Source organism: Pyrgilauda ruficollis, unplaced genomic scaffold (genome assembly GCF_017590135.1).
Source record: "Pyrgilauda ruficollis isolate IOZ18807 unplaced genomic scaffold, ASM1759013v1 scaffold17, whole genome shotgun sequence".
In the NCBI taxonomy this organism is placed as follows: Eukaryota; Metazoa; Chordata; class Aves; order Passeriformes; family Passeridae; genus Pyrgilauda; species Pyrgilauda ruficollis.
In genome coordinates this window covers 9,061,839-9,075,170 of record NW_024515875.1, presented here as the reverse complement: position 1 = coordinate 9,075,170, position 13,332 = coordinate 9,061,839, and the positions used below count along the sequence as shown (strand labels likewise).

At 47.7% G+C, this 13,332-nt stretch overlaps 1 protein-coding gene across 1 annotated transcript in view; it reads left to right on the top strand.

Annotated features, from left to right (window-relative positions):
- The first annotated feature begins 34 nt into the window (after window positions 1-34).
- GPR156 (G protein-coupled receptor 156) overlaps window positions 35-13,332 on the top strand; it is a 37,196-nt gene continuing 23,898 nt past the window's right edge. Inside the window, exon 1 of the mRNA XM_041463789.1 lies at window positions 35-1,271. The gene's annotated coding sequence lies outside the window, so the exon portion shown is untranslated. The remainder of the gene's footprint in view (window positions 1,272-13,332) is intronic.

Genomic DNA, 13,332 nt, shown 5'->3' with positions numbered 1-13,332 from the left:
TAAACCCAAGAATAGGTGAGACTTCCAAAGGGACTGCTGAAACTCCTGGCTCTTGGGGCCCACTTGTGACAGACCAGTGTGTGTTACAGAACCAGACCCTGTTTTACTTCTGGAAGAATGTTGCAGAGACTTGCTCCACAGTTCAAAGGCAGAAGTAACTCACAGACAGGATAAATACCCGAACAAGAGCGGGTGGCGTCATGGTGGAGTTTTCCAACAATATGAAACAACAGTTCTAAACTTCATGAATTGCTTCCCTCCTAATGCACTAACCTTGAAACCTGTAAATGATTTTTTGAATGCTAATTTTCTGATCATGTTAACTGGATGATGTGTTCCCATTTCTTGAGTAATCCCATGTTTCCTCCTACATCCTGAAGAGTTTTGTGATGTATTGCCAAAATGTTTTGGATCCTGCCATGCAATTACCAGTTGTCAGTGCAGAAATGTGGTGTATTGGAAAATGGGAGAGTGGGAAACAAGAATGACTTGATATTAACTTCAGCAGGAACTATTTGGAGATGGTTCAACCTCAAATGTAAGGAAAAACCTCTCAAATTATGCAGCAGCTCCATTTTGAGTAACATAAAGTACAGAGGAGTGCAGTGACCTTGCAGTAATAGCCAGGCTGAGAATATTCTTATTTCTTTTTGTTAACTAATTTAAGGATACACTTTTCTTTGCCTTCTTAATGCCTACCTTATATGTGGAAATGAAATCCTTGAAGTGATGATTCCTGACACAAGTTGCCCATGTTTTCATCTCAGCAAATCGTGGCTCTCAGACCCTCTCCTCTGCCTTTGGCACTAAAACAGCAGGAAGACTGCAGAGGAAATGTGAGTGACTAGGTGGCTGAACCAGATGCTCAGAATGTCAAATTGACATTTTAGGCTCATGCAGCTGCACAGATCTAAAGGGAAGTGTTACACTGATGCATTGGAAGTGTGTCATCAAGAAGAGCTGTACTTCTCTTACTCAGACATGCTGCCTTAGGTGATCAAGACAGTTAGAGCTGAATGTAAGCACCTTCTCTGCACTGAGGTTGTGAGTTGCAGTTGCCTGCCTTTAAAAAAAAAAATTGGGAGAAAGTCCAACTGCTGCATTGAAGAAGGGCAGAGCCATCTCTTTGTTCCGGTCTGGGACTTACTGGTAGCAGCTCAAAGCTACTCTCAGAGTGGTAAAGGATTAATGTATCTTCAGTGTTGTCCAAGTGTCCTGTCTGTAATCACTTCTTGACTCCATGGAAAAAGCAGGATCCAAGGTCAGCACTGGTAAGTGAGTTGTATATTTGTCCTAAATATTACCCTTTCACCAGAGTGTCAAAAGGCTGGCTGCCATTTTACACACCTCTGAAGACCATTGTGTTGACAAATAAATTATTTCTTCAAGCTCTGTCACGCCTTATGTAAGGGAATGAGACAGACCACAGTGTTACAGGGTCTTTGCCAGAGCCTGACTTGGGCACTGATGAACAGGTGAGTTGGGAGGGCAAACCAACCCTTCATGTGGGTGATAGCTTAGCTGGGGGCAGGGGCTCAGAGAGTGAGCCCAGCAGGTCAGCATGTCACCCTTGCACTGTCTGCAAGGACACAGTTACTGCTGGTGAAAGGACATGTAGGAAAGGCACAGCATTGTTTTCTTTGGGGGTTGTCCCTGAAAGAGTAAATCTCAGGCTTTGAAAATGGATAGGAAAATGCCATTGTGGGAAAATGTTTTTCAGTAATTCCTGGTGTTCCTGGCATCCCTAGTAAAAGTTACTTTAACAAACATGCACAATATTGAGCAGTGTCCTTTTTGCCAGCCAATGTTACGTGGCTGCTCTAAAGCCCTGCTTTGCAAATGCTGTTTGTTGACTCGGAAGGGCAGCCGGTGGTTCCTCAGGAACAGCCGTGTGATGGGTGTAGGTGACCTCATGGATTCTCCTTGTGAGCAGGGGAACACTGAGCAAATCTTGACCCAACTGGCATTTCATGGGAATGGAGCAGAATGCGCATGGGGACCTGGATGCTGGAAATCAGAGACCTTGCATTTCCCTTAACAATAACCCTCTGCTGCAAACATGCTGGGTATTTCTTGAAGGCTGGGGTAAATCTGTCCTTTTGGGGACATCCTTTGTATCAGGTTAATGGGTCGGTGCAAGTTGTCTACTTTCTTGGCAGCAGCTCCCCCTGGGCCACTTAGGACAGGGCTTTGTTTCCCTGTGGATTGTCCTGGTCTCCCTCAGAGGGCCCTGGACTCAACCCCTGCTCACAAAACCTCCCCACAGGCACAGGGAGCCTGGTGAAAGCACTGGCTGAACCCAGCACTTTGTTTCTGTTGTGAGTAGCACTGCTGAAAGGGCCTTGCTGGAAGACTTTAAAACACCCCTTGCATTTATATAACCAAAAACCCTTTATAATCTAAATCAGACTCGAGTGGTTTGCAGCAGTGTTTTTTATCTTCAAATAAACACTGCAGTGTTTTCCAAAGTTGGGTTCCCTCCTTACTCTCTTCAGGCATTTGGAGTTAAATTGCATCTTTTTGTTTGTTTTTCTTTCTTTAAAGCAGTCCTGAGTCTTTGACTGAGAGATATAATCATAAAAGGCCTTGCAGAAAACCCCATGCAACTGGGCTCGTCAAAACATGTTTTGAAATGGTCCAGGAATGTCTGAAACTTTATGTTGGTCTTTCACAACTTGCAACCCCATCTGGCTGCCTTGCACTTTGAAAACCTGTTCAGAGATGACCCTTTGCCGTGGTTTGCAGGGAAAGCCCACACTCTGGTGCCTGGCCACGGCTCGTCCCTAGTCCCACACAGCCCTCCAAGAACTCTGCCTAGGAAAAAGGGCTTCTAGGAAAACAGATTTTGTTTGGTGTGTATGTGGAGGGGAGAAGTGTGGCCTTGGGAGGCAAAAACTGCCCTTGACTGAATGCTGACAGCTGGCATACGCCAGGCTTGTTGTGACAGCAGGTATTTTCAACCCTGTGCTCAGAAATCCCTAAAACTGTGGGCCATGAGGAAGAAAACCACTGTGCCGCATGTCCAGGAGCATCTTGTTTGCTTCCACACCTCTCGACAGAGGGCTGTGGGCATGTTATATTTAAACTCTGCATGAATAAGGGATCTGCTTTGGTTTATTGCTATAAATATGGTCTGCATTAATGGTGGCTGGCAAAGCCCTGATGGGGTATATTCCTGCTCCTGTGATCTCACTTCAGGCAGGGCATTGTGGCTAGTGAATTCCCCACAGGAAAGAGGGCAAAGGCAGAGCGTCTCCCAGGGCCAGCGTGTGCCTGCGGCAAGGAGGAGCCTGAGCTTGTGCTTGTTTACCTGCACCAGTTGCACATAAATGCCATTTGCACAGGAGGGGATTAGCAGGGCTTGTCTTCCACCAGCAGCCTGGAAAAGGGCATGTGCAAGGGCAGGGGGTGTTACTGGAATCGCTGCTGATGCTGCAGGTGGCTGGCCCAAAAACAAGTTCTAAGAGAACTGGCTGCTGGTGAGGATGTCAAAAGGGGCCATCCCTGCATGGTCCAAGGGAGGCTCATGTCAGGTGTCTCCTTAGGATTGGGAAATGGCAGATGCCTTTGTCATTACACCAGTTGAGTTTTTGCGTCCAAAAGGTAATTTCTCTTGGAGCAAGAGGTTAACCAGTGGTTGCCTGCTTGCTTTCTGCTCTGGGTTGTCACAGGAGCTTTGCTCCCACAGTCAGAGATGTGCCCCTCCAAGGTGACTCCCTTTGAGAAGTGTATTGAAAATGGGTGGCAAAAGTGTCACTTCTGTGTCACACTGCCAGTTATCTAAGATTTTTGGGGATTCACATTATGAAATAATATTGACCCCAGGGTAATTCCTCAAACCCAACACCAGCTTCTGAACCAAGGGTGTCCTGACAGAAAACAACACCAACAACACCATTTGTGGTCTCCTGGCAAAAGGAGAACACCAGGGGTGATCAGTGCCATCCATCATGGGCTCTGAAGGTGGCTTCTGTACCGAGTGAGCGAGAAGGAAACATCCTCTTCAATGGCACTTTTTGAATGCCACTCCCTCTTCAGACAACTTTTCAACAAAGATGCCTACTACACCATTCCACACATCACCAGTGTCTAGTGAGGGTGTCTCACATGATGCTTTTTAAACCATCATGGTGTTGTCCCCAGATTTCCGTAGCCAAAGGTGAAGCCTGATGATAATTTGACATGACAAAATGAATCCCTGGTCTGACATGACTAAATAACAACAGTGGTGTGACAAAGGGCCTTTGGATAGAGCAGAACATATTTCATCATGTGTGAAGTAATAGATGTTGCTTTTTCCATGGAAAGGGATTTAGGAATATGGAAATATGCCTCACAAATAATTCTTTCTCATTCATTAATGCACCAGCTGATGAATCCTCCAGTGAAACCTGGGATGGTTGAGGAGGTTCATGGTTATCATGACCCAGCAAATCTTTAAGGTGATGGCTGGTTCACCACCAGCAGAAAAGCCTTTTGTCCTTCCACAGGCTCTGCAGACAACTTCATGTTGGTTATAGTCTCGGTCCAGACAACCACAGGAGTTGTGCATGGGTCTGCAGTAACTTTGCTCATTCTGTGCATTCATTTCTGAAGTCCAGAGTAATAGCCTGGCAACAGAAAGGCTGGAATGACTTTTGAAAAGGCTGTTCCAGTCATCTTTTGCTACTGCTCCAGGCACCAGCATAATGTATTTTCCCAAGCCTACTTCCCAGAAACCTGGTATATCCTTGGGTTTAACCATTGCAGAAGCTGAGCTGCTGTTTCATGAGAAAACATCAATGCTGGCACTCCTGACTACAGTGATAAAAACATCCTCCCTTGCCTGTGTTTTCTCCTTGTCGTAACGTGCCTGAACATCCCAGATCTGAGAGCTATTCCATGTGACTGTTGAGTTGTACATGGCAGCCCAACCATTTCCTCCCCTCTCCTCTCTTATCTTTTTACAGAAACAACCTTTTCATACTTGCAAGTCCTGTTGCTTTTGTCAGGCCTTTTCTTCAGAATTCTCCAGGGTGAATAAAGCTGAGAAATGTCTTGTCTTCACAATCTTTTATTCAGCAACAAGTGTCTTCTTCATGCAAATTTCATTGGCAAGCATCTAGTCAAACGTTTTCAAAGACATCCATTTTTTCAATTTCTTTTTAAGAAAAGAAAGGTGTGTTTCTTTCATTTTTAAAGCAGCTCATGATGAATGGGCTTTCAGAACCTTCAGAGAGACTGAGGAGTTCACAACTTCAAGGCTGGTGTGTGTTGTCCTATGAAGCCTGTGATTATAATCCCTTTAAAGGACAGTAAGCAGAAACTCTTCTGAGTTGTACAATATTTTCCCATCTCAGATTCTAAATGTTGGGGTAAAGCAATCAGCAGCTGCTGCTTTGAATTTCACAATGGCAACAAAGCAGCAAGCTTATTGATCAAAGTGCTTCACTGCATAGTTAAAAATTCTGTACTAAAGGTCTGTGATTTCTCAGGTACATGTCCTTGACTCAAAATAGCTTTAAAGGCCATCGAAAATCTATCATGTGACTTGTAAAATGTGGGCATATTTAGATCAGCATCCATTTAGTGGTTGTTAAATTGGGTGTTGCACATCCACGGAAAGCTGGATTGGAAACAATAGTTCTGCTTCTAAAATTTGTTTGTGCCAGCTTTTACAGAGAATAAGAAACAACTGTTTCCTTGCATGCCAGGCTTGCATTTGCCTCGTTTCTCAGTTGTCACCCCTCCTGTTCCTGCTCTACTTTCCTTGTTCACTTCAGCTGAAGAGCTCCTAGCTTTTAACTTCCTATTTACTCAATTATTCTTGGCATTATGGATGCCCAAACATAGATGGTGGTGACTTCCATTTCCTGGCTCTGTTTCTCATAACCCCTTCTGCCTTTGTCTCTGAGGTCAGCAGCGTTGTCCTTGTGAAAGCCAAGGCTTTGCACTAATTTAGCATACTAATTCAGCTTTTCAGCATTACTGGCTTATCTTTACTCCCATTTGCCTCCACACAGCACCCCCTTCCTGTCTTCTTGTTCTTCCTTCTGCACAAGGATTTTTCCATGACCCCATGGTGACCCTTTTCCCTTCCATTCCTCACACAGCAGCCCCTTCTCTGGCAGCCAGCATAGACATCCACTATGCCAAGGAGCCCACTCTCATAGATGTCCTTTTCTACAGGGCTTGTTGGTGCAAGTTGTTTGTGGCTTTTCCTTCTATCCTCACATCTTAGTGCCTCCTCTTTTTCCTCCTAGTGAGCCCAGAAACACCTTCCACAGCTGGCCCCCAGCACTCCACAGCTGTCCCCACGGGGACAGAAAAGGACACAGACAGGTGGTCTCTGCTCCAGGATGGCCCATTCAGGATGGACATGGGACCCTTCTCATTCAACACATTCCCACCAGCATCAGGAGCTAATTTTGAATGATGAACATCTACACCAATGCCCTCTATGCCACATGGTTCTCAGCCTCAGCCTGAAGCCTTTGTTTCTAAGAACTGTCATGAGCAAGAGGGCATTGTCTGTGAGGATCTGGAAACAGGGATGTGCAGTCCTTACCTGGCAGCAGAGTGCTTAGCATCCAGGGAGACAAGTGTCAGGACCCTGCTGTGACAAGGGAACACCTTAAAAGGAAGGCAGTGGCCTGTCTTTCCTGTTCTTAGATGGAAAAGTACTTCAGACGTGGCAGCTAAAGCCAGAAACAAGAGATGCTTCTCTTGTGCATTGCATGTGCATTAGATCTGTATTAATGGGGATTTGGGTTTGGTTTTACTCTCTACTGTTAGAAAAAAAAACATCTTCAATGTGTCAGGTAGAAGAAAGAACATGGTGAGTAACTGAGATGAGATCATTATATGACTTCATGAGTAGTCATGGACTGCTACAATTGAAGGAAACTATCATGTACCACTTGTTATTTAGCAGATGGGTACAGCTGAAACTCGGCTCCACTGCAAACTTTATTGTTTCCCTGTCAAATCCTAAGAGGCTGAGATACCTCCCAGGAGACCACTAATCACTGCTGGCACTGGGTGTTGCTGGCAGCACGAAGGGAACCTTAAAAGTTTTGGTGGTTCAGATTAGCATCCAAAGGGCTGAATGTTTCCTCTGGCTTCCAGGTCGTGCTAAACATTTAATAAAAATCCTACATTAAGACTCAGTATAAAAGGAAGGAGTGGGCAAGCTTACTGACTGTATCTGGCATGACCAGTCCCTTACCTAAAATTAGCTGAACTCCTGCTCTCCTGTGTCAGCATGCACTAGAGCTTGGGCAGAGCCTGGCTGGTCCTTCAGGAGCTTGGACCTCTGCAGCCTTTTCTGCAGTGTGGTACCAGGCATGGCCTTTCACTGAAGCACCATCTAAGCTTGGAAGGCTTTTGTTATTCCCTCACCAAAAACAAGGACTCATGAAAACCAAGTCTCCAACAGAAAATACAAGTGGAAAAAAAACCAAGAAGAAAACTGTGTTGTTCTTCTTCTGCTCCCCTCCACCCCACCTGCCCACCCTCCTGCACTATTTTTTATATTATGGTAAATAAAACGTGTCAACCTGTGGACAGCTCAGTCAAGGATGCCCTATCCTCCCACAGGCAGAACCCGTGCTTTGCCATAAAGTTTGATTCTCCCCGACCCCATCCCTGTGAGAGGGATTTGCTGATGTTTAATAAAAGTTGTGCATGTGCTCCAACCCCATATGGGAGATGGAATGATCCACTAAATTTCTCTCTCTCCTTTGTGCTGGTTTTGGCTGGGGTATAGAGCTAAGTTTCTTTACAATGACTGGTATGGGGCTGCATTTTGAATTTGTGCTGTCCACAGGGTTGATAATATGGAGACGTTCTTGCTGTTGCTGAGCAGATCTTACACAGAGCCAAGGCCTTTTCTGCTTTTCATGCTGCCAGGCTGGGGAGGAGGCTGGGGAGTCCTGGGGGGCTGGTCACAGCCAGGACAGGTGACCACAACTGACCAAAGGGATATTCAACACCCTGTCACATCATGCTGAGTATGTAAAGTGGAGGGAAGGAAGAGGAATAGGGGACATTTGGAGCGATGGTCCTATCTGTTTGGAAAGGATCTCATCAAAGATGAGGCCATTTGTCTCCGAGTCCCAGGACCAAATCTGTATGAACATCCTTGTTTGTCAGAGCCAGAGAGCTGCTTGGTGCCTCCTCCACCAGAAAGCTTGGTCTCAGCCTCGCTTGATTCCCACCCACTCTGGCTACACACTGTGGCCTAGGATCATCCTGCTGCTTTCTCAGAAGATCTACCCTGGCTCCCTTTTCCTTGCCACAGTACCAATTCATAACCTTGTGTTTTCCCCTTGTTGCTATCCCCCAAAAAGGCAATAATTAGAAAGCATGTGGGAAACCAGCTTGCAAAAGGTTGTCAGACTCTCTCCCACATCCGACAGACTGACTGAGGGTTTCCTCCATCCAGGTGGTCCCCATCCAGCAATGCCACTGGCAGGATGCAAGAAGTCTTCACACAGAGAGTTTCTAACACCCCACAGATTGGCTTCATGGATGCAGCAGAAAGGATTAGGGAGAGTTGAAGCAGACCAGCCGTTCTTCCAGTAGTGAGCACCAGCTCCACTTCTACAGGGAGCTGCCAAGCAGCAGCTTTGAAGGAGGTCATGTCTCAGGCCCAAGCCCTCTGTGACTTTCTGACCTGGCCCCCTGTCAGGTGATTCTGGGATGAGCCTTACTTTGCATAAGAGACAGGCAGGATGAGCAGGGTGTTGCCAACAAACCAGTTTTCATGGGTGGGAGTGAGCTGCAGTTCTAAGCATGGTGGAAACCACGCTGGAGCTGATCTTCCTGCCCTAGACAAGTTCAAAGTGCTGTAGCTTCTACTACAAGGGGATGTGGGTCACATGTCACTTTTCTTCACATGGTGTCATTCTTCCACCATATTCTTGATCCCTCTGGTTTTCCCCACTCTTTCCTATTTCTTTGTCCACCTGGGTCACTCCTAAGATCTTGGCTTGTCCATCTAGCAACAGTGGGGTCCACGTCAAGCATAGAAAGGTCATCTCTCTGAGAGACTGATTAAAATCTGGCAAGACGCAGAGCCTTGTACTACAAACTAAGGTTTTTTAACTTGCCCTGGATGGAGAGGTACTAACTGGGCTCAAAATTTTCTGTGGCATGAGCGAGTTACAAAGTTATCTTAAAGCAGTTCATAGAGCCATGGAAAATGGGCTTCAAAGGGAATGTGACCCGGTTCATACTCATGTCCTCAGCTGCACCCAACTACTCCTGGCAGAGATTTCACCATCTGAATGGACAGTCTTCCAGAATGTACTGGGAGGAACAGAGTGAGCAGTGGGAACCTCCCTGAGGGCAGTTCTTTGTGTAAGAACAGTCCACACATGTTCCCAGTTGCCTTATCAAGGAAAGTAGTTATAATGGGGAACTTCTGTCAAGAGAAATTAAGAGGAGTTGAGAAGAGGTTGTTTGGAAAGTGTCAGAAAGCCAACAGGATGGTGTGGGAACAGCAAAAGATTGGTCAAACCTTCAGAAATCCCAGGAAAGCAGAAAAATAATCCAAGGTCCTGCTCCTGAGAGTTGGAGAAGAGAATAGAAGCTCCTGAAATTCAAAGAAGTGGCTGGTGTTTGCTGAGAGGCTTCACTGTGTGGGGCACAAGCCCTGGTTCTTACGGTTGGGTTCTCTGGATGGCTGCCTGTCTAAAGTCCAGTGCCCAACCTTATGGCCTGGAAATGGGCTGGGAAAGGCAGGATGACTTTAATGAACCTTCAAATGGGTAAAACTTAAACAATTTACACCAAAGGGACCATGGACTAGGTGGGTATGTAAAAAGAAAATGTTCAGTTGTTTAAACTCCTGAATAAGAAACTTTGTAAGAGGAAAACACGAAGAAGTTTCCCTTTTAGGAATGAATGGGACAAAACCAATATTGCCTAAGTGTGGCTACATGCTTTTTCAAAGGGGGATGTTACAACTGCTGGCTGCCACATGCTGAGAAAGGAGAGAGCGCCTGAAAGAGAGAAGGGTGGTGCTTCATGCTAATGGCAACATTACCCGTTCTACAGCGGGGACTCGGAGCAGACTATGCAGATCAGGAAAGCCCAAGAGGGAGCACCGTGTGCCAGCCTGCGTGTACCTGACTGCCTCATCAAACGAGGCCCAGCACGGGTCTCTCTCTACAGGCTCATTTGCAACGTGTGAAAAGAAAACTGTATTTGCATAGATAATTTAATTCTGGGACACATCTGTGGAGATCGCCTGCAGGCCACAGTCAAGTCTCATGAGAGTTTCTAAGTGAGCTGGATGATAATTTCCCAGCAGAGGATGTGTCCATCCAGAACACCCTGTCTCCCTTTTAGATTCATCATGATGGGTACAGACAGTGGAGCTGAGCAGTTGCAGTGGACTTGAGCAAAGCCAGGACAATCATAGGTAGTCATAGATGAATTTGGCTTTTCCAAGACACTCATTTTCCCCAAGATGAAGCAAAAACTGAATGCAATTCATCCTAAAGAAAACTCTGGCAAATTTAGTGAAAGTTGACTGCAATGTGAGTTGCTTAAGAAGAGTTTAGCAGATGTGAATGCTCGAGGATGGACAAAGCATAAGTGTTAAGTGGGCTAAAACCCTGAGCCAGACCCCAGAAGAGAAGTGTTATTGCTAATGACTGGCAAGCAGGGGGGAGTCTCGGTCCACAAAAATCAGCTCCAAGCCTCCTTTTTTCAACAGTAAACTTGAAACAAGGATCCAACCGTTGTCTACATCTTGGAGCAAATGAGGTGGGCCAGACCTCCAAAATGAGGTGCTGTGTCCCAGGTGATCACAGCTCCCACAAGGAATCCAGCAGCTGCAACATTTAAGTAGCCCCATGCAGGATGCACAAGGTGCTGAGGACAAAGAGCCAGAGCAGCAGAGAAGAGGCATGAGCAGGTGGTTCATCCTTCTTATCAGGCAGTGTTGTGATGGATACTGAACCCCTTCCAGGGAGCTCTGAATGCAACTCTTCAGTAGGATGTTTCAAAAGAGCAAGGGCTGAGAAAAGACATGGAAGACAGATGGAGAAAATTGCATCCTGCCTCCCCTGGCAGTATCAAATGAGTTCAGCTTTTGCTTTCCCTTCCTAGGACCCAGCCTTGGGCTGAGCCATGCTGCTGCTGGGCTCCAGCAATTCTCTGGCACGGGGTGATGTGCTCCCAACATGGGGTTACTGACCGTGCTTAAAGCACAGCAGGACCCTCGTCCCTGCAGAGTCTGTAACACAACTCACCTTAACTGTGGGCTATCTGCCCTCACTTGTGCCTTTCCAGACCTCCATTCCTTCCTGCTCAGCAGAACAAATCCTTCTTTGGTGCATACCTGTAGTGCAGCAGGCACTTTCCTGCCTCCAGACAAAACACCCAGGCGTTTTTCCCAGACTCCCCAACATCCTGGCTGCAACTGCATGTTCTCTGACAATGCCAAGTGACACCCAGAAGGATGTCCCAGCTCTTGTAGAGCTGCAAAGCTCACTGGGATCAGGCTGTGGTCCCACTTCTGTTGGGTGAGGAATAAGAGGTGATGCATATCCATGTGTCTGTAGCAGTTGCCAAGGAACTGTCCATAACCCCAAAGCTTTGATTTTTTATTTTTTATTTTTTGAGAGCGAAACCCAGGAGAAAAATTGAAGCACAAACAAAGCAGCCATTTCTCATTATCACAGTTTACAAAGTGCTTAGTAATAAGCATGAGTCAGTGGGGCAACAGGAGTGCTCTCTGCTAGCTTTGGGAGGAAACAGAAAAAAGTCACTTCACTCCTGCTCCTGTGTGAACAGTCAGGGTCTCACTCCTCTCCCCTCACTTCCTGCTGAGAGATATTTCTACTTATGGTCCTGGTTTCATGGAGGTGGAGACCAGATTGTTAAGTTCAGTCTAAGAGCCTGTGTGTTTTAAAAGAGACCAGATTTCCAGAGGTACTGAAATATGGGGACCTTCATTACAGCCACTGTGAACTGCAGATAATCTACACCTCTGCAAATTGGAGGGCTGCTTTCAGTGCCAAAATTCAGAATTAATCCATGGGTCTCCATATTTTAAATCACTGGACCTTGGTCTCCCAAGGCTTTCCAAGGGGCTTTTTCATTACGTGGCAGTAACAAGGCTCCTGCCTCCTTCACCTGCTCTGCATGTGACCCTTGGCCCCACTGAGCCTTCATCGCCCATCACTGCTCAGGCTGGAAAACACTTTCTGGAGGGTGGTGTTAGACTCCCTGGGCAAGGTATGTGCCTCTGCTTAGCCTCAGAGGAGAATGGGAAAAGGGAATGGAGAGGTCCTATGGCAGCTTCTCCTCTGTGGGACATCAGTCAAATCTGCTTTTACCAGGCTTGGGAAGTAACAGGTCACTGTTTGCTTCTGATGGTGCTGTGGGGCACAGCGTGACCAACAGTGCTGTGCAAACCTCTCTGCTCCCATTCTGACCACAGCTGCCCCTGGTCCATGGCTCTGAAGGTCTGGGAATGGGCAGTAGTGAAAAATTAGCACTGCTCACGCCAAGGCCTAGTGGAGCTGGGTAAATGAGGTAAACAGAACACGGTGAAGAGAGAAAACCTGCACGGCCTTACACCTGTCTGCAAACAGCCCTTTCCAGCAACACCTGGCACTTGGCTGCAGGCTGGGAGAGAGTGTTGGAGCAGAGCTTTTGGCTTTCAGAGTTGGGGAAAAAATCCAATAAAATGGAGTGGGTGTCTTGAGAAGAGAGAGTACAAAGTTGATGGGAGCGAGCTGCAGGACCGTGGGCGGCAAGACAGGGAAATGGTCAGCACGGGGATGCTGTCAGTGACGGTGGGTCTGTCCGCAAGACAGCGAGCGCTGCTCACACAAGCATACCTACTGCAGTAGTCACGCTGGCTACCACTAGCCATGGGGCGGCACAAGCAGGTCACGGAGCACGAGGTTGGCCGCCCTCGCCTTTACTCACCTTCTCGGGCCGGTTTTGCCACAGACGCGGGGCTTTGTGCTGCCTCAGCTGCCAGGAGCCCCCGAGCGAGGCGGCCCGTTCCAGCCGGGCGCATCCCGCCGGCAGCAGCGGGACAGGGCGCGGAGAGGAGCGGGAGCGCGGGAGCGCGGGGCTGCGGGGCTGCGGCGGCGCGGCCAGGTCAGCCGGGGCTGTGCCGGGGGTCCCGCTCTCCCGGCTCCGGGGTGCTCTGGGGAGGGATCGGTGCCGCTCTCGTCTGGAGGAGCCGCCGGCGTGAAACGGGGTCCAGCCCTGCCGGGACAGCCCCGGCCCCCGGGCTTTTTCCCCGCTGCCGAAAACTTTTGTCGCGGGTCAGACGGGAGCGGGGCCGGCGCCACTGCCCCGGCGGGAGGAGCGCGGCCGCCC